Raw genomic sequence first — 10,000 nt, 5'->3', positions numbered from 1 at the left:
AGTGCCTGTTCGACCTTGTGTTTTCTTTCAGTAATTATAGTTGTATTTGTTGATTTCATTACCAACAGATTTTTTTTTTTTCGGAACTTTGTCAACATGTCATTTTCTCCGGTTTTGGGTCCATCAATGATTGAAGTGTTGCCTTAATTGAATCCATAATCATAGCAAGATTATCAACTTTCTCAGTAAGGTTAGTAGTCTGGGTGGAATTTGTTCCGTGTGCGCTAAGGTCCAAAACTTTGTTTTCCAATTCAGCGATTCTCATGTCTTGTTCGCTCAGAGCATCTTCTCTTATACACACTTCCTTCTTCAATTTTTATGCATATAACTTGGCTCGTCTGGCTGCAACTACACAGGGTGGGTATATCAAATCTAGGTTTATTATTTCATTATCAGTGATACCTGTCCATATATACAGTACATATATTTCTTATGATAGATTCTATTGCACTCACATCCTATCCCTTTTTCCGGTCTCCCTCCATGGTTTCACATATGCGACAGACCGAGTTAGGGGCACACATGATGTATTGTTTTTTCTCACTGTGGTTTCTCCATAAGATTAACTAATATCTTTTCAATGATATTCTAAGTGAGAAACAAAAGCTAAAACGCGACTCAGTCCAAGTGTTGAACGGAGCTCCGCGCAAAACACGTCCACATCTCAGCAACACTACATTTTCCCAATCTAAATTCTCAAAACCATTTAACTATGCTGTGACCATGTCGTCCTGATGGAAGTCCCTTAAAGTAGCTTCCTAAGGGATATAAGTACTACAGTGATATTCCCAGAGAATTTTACCTTTAGGTATCCAGAATTCTAACTCCTGGCACGAATATCCTTAAAATTTCTCCAAAGGATATCACATAATATCAGCGGACGCATTCTTGACACGCCTCCATAGCAAACTGCACCCCAAACAGCGTTTTGGCTTCGAGGAGGATGTGGCAAAAGTGAGCCGTCCAAAGGCTCTCCACGCTCTCGTAATACTATTGGGAATACAACAGCGCCATTCCCACGACGGCGGACATTCTTTGTAGCATTGAGCGTGGTGTTACAGATATAGTACCACGGGAGGGATACTGTGAAGATCTTTTCTTTTAGAAGAGATGGGTGGGTACATCAGGACGACATGGCCATCTCACCCAAAAATAGATTTTTCGCTTCGCTCAAAATCCGTTTTTTGGGCTCAAGCCATGTCGTGTGATGGAAGCATACCAGAGCATTGGTGTATCTGTGGATTTTTAATCAGTGCCTCAACCTTATAGCAACCTTTTCTATGGTCATGGGGACCACATGAGACAAGGGACGTTACTGTTATTCGTCACCATCACTAATCATGACCAATGTTAGTGCTTCCTGCCTCCTACAGGGAACAGTCATTCTAGACAGTAGAAAAGGGATCTTGAGGTTAACATACATAGTATGACCAAACGTAAGTACACACTGAATATACAAATAGTCTCATAGTTGTATATTTGCTAAAATAACATCAGTGTCTCTTATATCTATTATTTGATGCATACAAATATATGAGGGATACTTACTTTGGTAAGTTGAAGAACTCTGGCATGTATACATACAATTGTCTGGCAAGGGTGGACGCACTACATTCTAATAGACATTTACTACTAATAAATGACTAAAAGATGTTCAGTAAAACGAATGTAGTATGATAATGGGATTGTACCTGTAACAAGTACAGAGACTATATTTCCTTCTTGAAGGAAGAAATGATGAGTGCCACTCTCAGACTGAAGAAAATTACAAAACAATTTCTCTTCATAATTACTGTCTGGGTTACTTCTATCTGTACTGTGTACTTCGTACACCGGCACTAGTGCTATCTGTATAATTCCACACCTGGGATTTTGAACAGAGCCAGTGTTATCATGGTAACACTTAATTAAAAGAAGTCACACCTAAGAAGGGTGACCTCTTCTCCCTTTAATTGACAGTCCCAGTCAATTAGCTGTTCATCGTAGAATTAGACGGCAGGTTAAATATTCTACCTGCCGTCATCACATATTGCTTCAGATCATGGATTTGTCTAGCATAGTGTATGTAGAACACTGGATGATTCTCATCCGTTACATGTGCGAGGACATGTGAGGTCCCAAACCAAAAACTGTTTACTACAGTAATTAGGGGGCAGGTTTTAATACACTACCTGCCGCCACTACGAAGCGTTTCAGTTTATGCTCTCGTTTTGCATAGTGTCTGTAAAACACGCTGGATGATTTCCATCCAGTGTATGAACGAAGGTGCTCAAAGTCCATATACTGAAAGAAGTTCAGTGATGAGGCAATCTTTCTCGGATCATGACCTGCGGGAGTACTGTCCGGATCCGCTCTACAAATAAAGTAGGTGAGCTCCGCCCTTAGTTGTTTTAGGGATAAATTTGATCCAGAAGTTTCTCCTTTAAAGAGCTGTCCTCCCCTGAAGTCTGAAGTTCTACAAAGATAGACCTTTAGACACTTTACAGGACATAGAGAGACATCTTCCTTCAGAGGGCAGATTCCCCAGGGACCCCACCTCTTAGTGGGTAGCTCGTTTTTAGCGAGAAAGGATGGATCAGGAAATAGATTCAGTTCTCCCACTTCCCTGAACTGAATGTGACCCTCATCTCTGGATAGGGCCACTATTTCACTAACTCTAGCCCCGGAGGTGATAGCGAACAGAAAAATAACCTTTTGGGTTGGATCCTTAAAAGAACAATCTCCATTGTTCACAGATGAGGCATAATGTAAGACCTTATCCAAAGACCAAGAGATGGGCTTTGGTGGTATCACGGGCTTAAGCCTAGCACATGCCTTCGGAATCTTATTAAAGATTTCATTCGCCAGATCCACTTGAAAGGCATATAGGAGAGGCCTGGTCAAGGCTGACTTGCACGTATTTATTGTATTAGCCGCCAGACCTTGGCTATGACCGTTGACAAAGAAGGACAGACAGAAGTTCATTGAAATTTCTTTTGGTCCTTTTGCTTTGACAAACGTAACCCACTTTTTCCAGGAAGATTCATATTATCTTCTAGTTGACTTGGCCTTGTATTCTTATAAGAATTCTATATTGCCTTTTGAGATCCCAAACCTTTTTCTAACCACTAGAGCGAGAAAATCATGAAATGAAGGGTTTGGGTTCTCTGTGATAAAACGAAGGCAGTTAATTTCTGAATCTTCGGAAATATACCTAGGGTCAGAGCTAGGACCAGCCTCATCTAGTCTATCAGCCCCACTAAAGGATCCTCGTATGGGGCTATATAGCGAGGTAGTTTCTTGAAGACGCTCGTGATGAAGAGATCCAATTGCAGTTCCGGGACTTGTTCCCATCTGGGAGGGAATATGTCTGCGCCCATGGACCATTCCAACTCTATCGGTTTGTATCGAAATAGAGTATCCACCGTCACATCGTGGATCAGTTGTAAATGAACTGCTGGTAGGTGCCGTCCCTTTAAGAGAGGGATGGGTAACTTCATCAAGACTGAATGAGACGTTCGAATGTGACGTCTTATTATCGCTTCGGTGTCCCAGATCAGTCGTAGGGAGACTGATTTGTGTGGAGGGGGCTTCCCCACCCATGAAAGGACCAGCAGAGTCTTGGGACTTTCGTGCTTCAATTTCTGTTAGAGAAGCGATTGAAGAGGGACCGATCTCAGTCTTTTTATATCTCTACAATCGTTTGATGCGTGTTTTCTCCAAGCTCTTAACGCATCTTTCCGGTGTGCCCTTAGCACCAGGTCTGTCACCATAGCGAACTGGGGAAAGTTTAGCGCTTTTTCCTGTTGGCGTTTTGGTATTCTGACTGAATACCTGAGTCTCTTGACAGACCTCACGAGCTTCTTTTATATTTCCAAAGGAGAGGAGAGTTGATGTGACTGGGGGCTTCGAGGGTTTTTTAAACATCGAAACCCCTGAGCTAGAGAAAGTCGAGACTTCTAGAAGCCTATCTTGCATCCGTGATGTCCCAGGAACTGGGTCATCACTTTGAATGCACATTGGCCGGACACTTCGGGTGCTGCCCACTTCAGCCTCTTGATCACGTATATTAATAACTGAACTATATCTAGGCTTGAATTTGACGTGACTAAGTTCATCAATCCTTTGAAGATACTTAGAGCTGTGAGTCCGACACGTATCTTCCTTAGGATGAATGTTACTCTCTGTAACATGAATTCTAGATAGGAGGAAGGGGGGTGGTTGACTGGAAGGTTCCGAAGGACACCTTTCAGGTCTGACAAGACTACGAACACCCTTAATTGGAACAAGGTCCATATGTTCAGAAGGATTAACATTCAGAACTTGCTGTTTTTTATGAACTTGTTGAGTGGCGACAAGTTCAGAATGGCTCATTGATATCTTGAGTCCTTCTCGTGAACACGAAGCAGCCTTCCCTGGAACTCAATGAGCTAAAGTTTTCTTACTACCTGTATGCTCTATAGCTCTCAGGTATACTCCTCCAGGAAGGTTTTGAACTGTAGGAGAAGGTAAGGAAATGATGGTAGGGACATTTCTGTTTCCCATCAATGGCTTACCTTGAATAGGCTTTGGACCGAAGGATCGATGATCCTGCGATCCTGGGGGAAAGTTCCTCCTAGCTGAAGCGTCTTTATGCTTTGAGTAGTCAGTAGGCTTAGACTTTTGACCATCTGCATGTAGCATCGTGGTCACTGGAATAGTGGGATGTTGTTAAGCAGCCCGGATATTTCCAGCATTTCCAATCTCCTTTTTAGGTTGGGGACCCGCAACTACAGAAGATTTTCTCTTTGAAGGAATGCCCCATTTTTGGAGAAGACCTATGTTCTCCTTGGTGGCGTTCTTAATTACTTCCTTAGTGACCTCGTGTGGGAAGAGGTCTTTACCCCAGATGTTGGAAGATATTAGCTTCCTTGTTTCGTGTTTTACTGTTGCATCAGCGAACACAAACTCTCTACATGCTCTCCTAGCCTTCATAAAGGCGTAAAGGTCCTTCACCAAGATAGCCATATGCATTTTGGCTATGACCATGAGCATGTCTGGGGTACTCTCGTAGGTTGAACACAACTCTATGTAGTTTTGTAGAGAAAGGGATGTCGCAAGTTTCTCCTTTGACTCCTGTTCATTACACAAGAGCAACTCAGACAATTTAGGGAGACATACCTTGAATTGTCAACTTGCGACGTCCTTGTCTAATTTTCCTACTGAAAATGTCAAATGGACTTCCTTCCAATCCTTTTCCTGTCCGGGAAAAGCTGGTGACAAAGGCTTGCACTCATCGAGTGTGGGACATGGCTTACCCGTCTCTACCGCTTTGGCAACAGAAGTAAATGCCTTCCCCATAAAGGGGAATGAGAGTGAAGTAGGAGCAAGAAAAGAAGGGTGTCCGTTATTCAGTGAGAATACCTTCGACTCTGAATAACCTGCCTTTCTTGGACTACCTGAAAGGATAGTCTGTGCCTTATCATGGTCGAGAATCAAGACCTTCTTTGGTTCCGTTCCTTTTCTTGACTTTGGTTCGTACTTCAGTCAAACCCAACAATTAGGGAAAGCATCAAAGCTTGGCCAAAATTGAATTTTGTCCAAAGGAACAGCACCTATTTTCTCTGAGATGCAGAGATTGCTATTTGAAATCGGCCTCTGCTCCGCAAACCTCCAGGGATTGGTTATGGAGCATGTTGGTAGGTCTTGAGTCATAGGTCGTTTGATTGACCCCTGGGAAGCGACAAGAGAAACTTTACGAGGATCTACCTTGCATTTTACTTCCTGCTTTTCGTTTTGTCTACGAAAGCTCTCTATTTGATTCTTCAGTTGGATACATAATTGTACCACATTATCCAAATTAGGGGTAGAAGACGAAGATGTCGACATCGATGGCTCTAAAGCCGGCACAGGCGAAGGATATTCTGATGCAACTTTTTCCTCTTCTACCCTGGGGCATTTCTTGCCCTTAATCCCAGAGGTTTTCTGGCCGTCAGGGGATGTAGTTAGCTCCTGAGGCACTACTGTTTCCTCACTTGCTTCCGGAAATAGTAGCTTACGCATCCCATCATTAGGTAGGAAAGGTCCCAGAGAGATCTTTTGAAAGCCTCTCACCCAGTTGCGTAATTTATATTGAGCTGTATCCCTAGTCTCTGTAGATTTGGGGTTTTCAAAACCTTCGGACATTAATGTCCGACATATATTGCAAACCTGCGGGTTCCAATAATGTAGGGATCCGGAAATAATATTGCAGGGGGCATGAAACCTACAAGCATTATGACCATAAAAATACTTACTCTTGGCCTTGCAGAGGACTGCAGCACAAGGTATCTGGTGTTCCTTCTGTAAAGAAAGGAAAACCAAATGAGTATACAATGGATTATCTCCTTGACAATCAACATGCAGATGTCCTTTACAATAGAGTAGCTTAGGATAGTAAGCTATAAAGGGATAGTAGGAGATACATACTTGTGTACCCCTGTGAGCAAATGCTGTTGCCTCCCCTCAGTATTAACTACATGGAGATTTCTCTATAGAGTAACTCCAAGTAGAAGGACTCTTACCCCTAGGGGTCGAGAAGTATCAAATCACTGTCCCAAAATAATGTTAATACTGTGGGGTCAGGATGACTGATTCTCGATCAGAAAATTGAAGAAAACTATTCATTTAATATATGAACGGTACCAGCAGAATGCTCGTACAAGGGTACCCAAGGTATGTCAGAAATACTACTGTATCATGGTACTGTATTTTCCTAATTGCAGTAAGTCTATATTGCAACTTACTGGCTACTGTACATCATGTATTGTAGTCTAGTCATTATGCTGCCTTCATAGTAGCATATGACAGTATGGTCCATCTAGCATGAAGCCAGCTGGACTAGGAAAATAAAGACATATATTTGCATATCCCACTCAGCCTATTTGCTGTAGTCTTCCTACTATATTAAAATATAGAGTTTCCTGATCAGGGAGACTCAAGGAAAAAGGCTCCACCCTTAAAGGGTTAGGAGTGTATTACTCCTGCCTTGAAGTGTCTAATATTGTAGGGTAATCCTAATACTGATTTCTAATCAGGATATTAAAGAAATCATATTCATTCAATATAGGAATGGGCTCAGCAAATGCCTGTGTTGGATATCCAAAATATATTGGAAATAACTACTAGTATAAACTATTTACTAGTTTTCTATCTGCAGTATATTCTATACTGCAGATATACTGGCTGCCTGTATAAAATATACAGTAGTTTAGCCGGCATGTAGCCGGCATGTAGCCGGCATAGCTAGGTCTTGCCAACATACCCGGCATGTAGCCGGCATAGCTAGGTCTTGCCGGCAAGACCTAGGGACTTCCCTCTCACGGCCATCATGGTCGCCGGAAGCCATCTTGGCTGCCGGCTGGGCCAGCAGTTGCCGACAGATGATGTGGTTGGCGCCAGTATGCTCTGCCGTCATCCAAAGACATGACTAGAGAGGGAGTCTGGCTGGCTCCGGCAACCTACCAGCAAAGGTAGGGTTACAAGATGCCGGCCTAAAGAAAGACAATGGCTCAGCCATGAAAAGTGGACAGAGAGGTAGGGAACAGGGTCCTATAACGAGTGTGAAAGGAACTGGCAAAAATTGTCAGTTCTACCACCTGTAAAAGAAACTCTGTTTCGGTATCAGCAGAATCCCAGGGAACAGGAGAGACTCAGTTCTCCATCCCAGAGATTTCCGACACAGTTAAGGGGATGGCGGCACTCTCAACACAGAAGAAACAGAGTTCCAGTGCCACATATCCTAGGGTAAAGAAAATTACTCTTCAGCCCAGAGAATTGTGGCATAGGACTAGTCTTTTAGTCGCAAGGAGAAGATGGTATCCTACCATAACTTCAAGTGTGGCTAATGAGTGCAAACCTCCATTGCCAGCCACCTGGCCGGCAGGGGAATGATGGTATCCTACAACCCATTCGCCCTTCCGGCAGGTCGCCGACATAAGACTAAATACTCTGAGATTCTGACTAAATCCCAAAACCTGATGGTATACCACAACCAACGGTTAAGGGAAGAGGCAGGACAAACCCTAATTTAGCCATGTCTGAATAAAATTCAAGGCACGGCTATTAGGGTTGGAGCCTGAGGCTACACTCAGAGGGAAAGAGATTACCCTTAAGTGTCCGAAGAGACGTGTAATGTTTCATAACCTTCTAGGAGGTATCAGTCTCCACTGAATGAAAACAATACACGAGGGTAACCGGGGAAAGTCTGAACGTATAGTAAAACGTCTAGGTAAGGTTACCTAGGCTATACGAGATCTCGGTTACCTAAATCACCGAAACTCTAACTATACGATCGACAGAGAAAAGTGGGAAACAAAAATTATGCACATTTTTGAAACTTTACAAGAATAATTGCCTAAATAGCTAAATAATTAGAGTAATTAAATAAAGCTATTAAAACTGGAAGTGGTTCTGCTGTCTAAATAACACATGCCTAACGAACGACGGCGCCATGGCGCCTCCAGTAACTGGCCTAGCTCTTAAACACAATAAAATACTCTAATTTCATTTTGAAACAGGAGCTAAAATATACTCATAGTAAAGACCCGATACTCAACTTTCCAGAGGCGGAAGGAGATGGAGAAAGCATAATAAATATCCTGTAAAACGATCGAAAAGTTAGATCACCAGGATATATCACCGAGCGAGATCGCTACAAAAAAAGGAATGTAGGCCGTCGTGGGAATGGCGCTGTTGTATTCCCAATAGTATTACGAGAGCGGGGAGAGCCTTTGGACGGCTCCCTCTTGCCACATCCTCCTCGAAGCCAAAACGCTGTTTGGGGTGCAGATTACTATGGAGGCGTGTCAAGAATACGTCCGCTGATATTATGCCATATCCTTTGGAGAAATTTTAAGGATATTCGTGCCAGGAGTTAGAATTCTGGATACCTAAAGGTAAAATTCTCTGGAAATATCACTGTAGTACATATATCCCTTAGGAAGCTACTTTAAGGAACTTCCATCACGACAACATGGCTTGAGCCCAAATATATATATATATATATATATATATATATATATATATATATATATATATATATATATATATATATATATATATATATACCAATGTAAATTTATCATTGCTGTACTACCCGCGTATTCAAGTGTTCTGTCATAAGCATCACCTTTCTTTGTCGTTGAAGCGCTCACATTACTGCTAGAGTTTTGACAGAATCAAAAGCTTTTTCATAGTTTTTAAATTCCATACATAGTGGTTTGTCATTTTTTTCATTACCTGGTTAATTACATGGATATAGTCAGTTGTTGCATATTCACTTCTAAAACCTGCCTGCTTTCTTGGTTGATTAAAGTCCAGCTGTCTTTATATTCTGAATAATTTGATCTTAATAAATATTCCATACATTACTGAGAGTAAACTCATTGGGCTGTAAGTTTCCAGGTCTTTTGTGTCTTATTTTGTGAAATAGTAAATGGTGAAGTTTTTCCAAGCTGGAGGCATAGAGAAGTTTTGTGAACATTTGTGTAAAGTTCACGGAGTTTTACTAATATGAAATATCCTCTACCTGTTATCAAATTTTTTTTTAGGATATCTTCTGCTTTGTCTCTTAACATACCTTTTACTGCTTTCTTTACTTCTACTGTTACTTTCCATACCAGCTCATGATTTTTATTATTTTTTTGGCAAAATTATTTCTTATATCACTATTGTATAGCCTGTATAAATATCCTCTACAATTTTTATAACTTGATCTTTTTGTTGATAAACCCATTTTCATCCGTTGAGGGAAAAATCTATTGGCCCCTTATTCCTAGTTTACTTGTCATTAACTTGATGCTTCTTTCTTTCTTTAGTGTTTCCTTAGTTTTCCTCTGATTGTGTCTACGAATGTCTTGTGTTTTTTATTTGTTTATTTTATCTTACTTGGATTTTATCCTCATTTTCAGTCTTTTCTTTATTAGATATTTAGTGTTGTCTGATAGGTTTCCACCGATCTATTGTGATTGTTCTAGTAAAAATTTTGTTGAATTGTCGTTTA

Source organism: Palaemon carinicauda, chromosome 1 (assembly GCF_036898095.1).
Source record: "Palaemon carinicauda isolate YSFRI2023 chromosome 1, ASM3689809v2, whole genome shotgun sequence".
Lineage (NCBI taxonomy): Eukaryota > Metazoa > Arthropoda > Malacostraca > Decapoda > Palaemonidae > Palaemon > Palaemon carinicauda.
Note: the sequence above shows the minus strand (reverse complement) of the source record.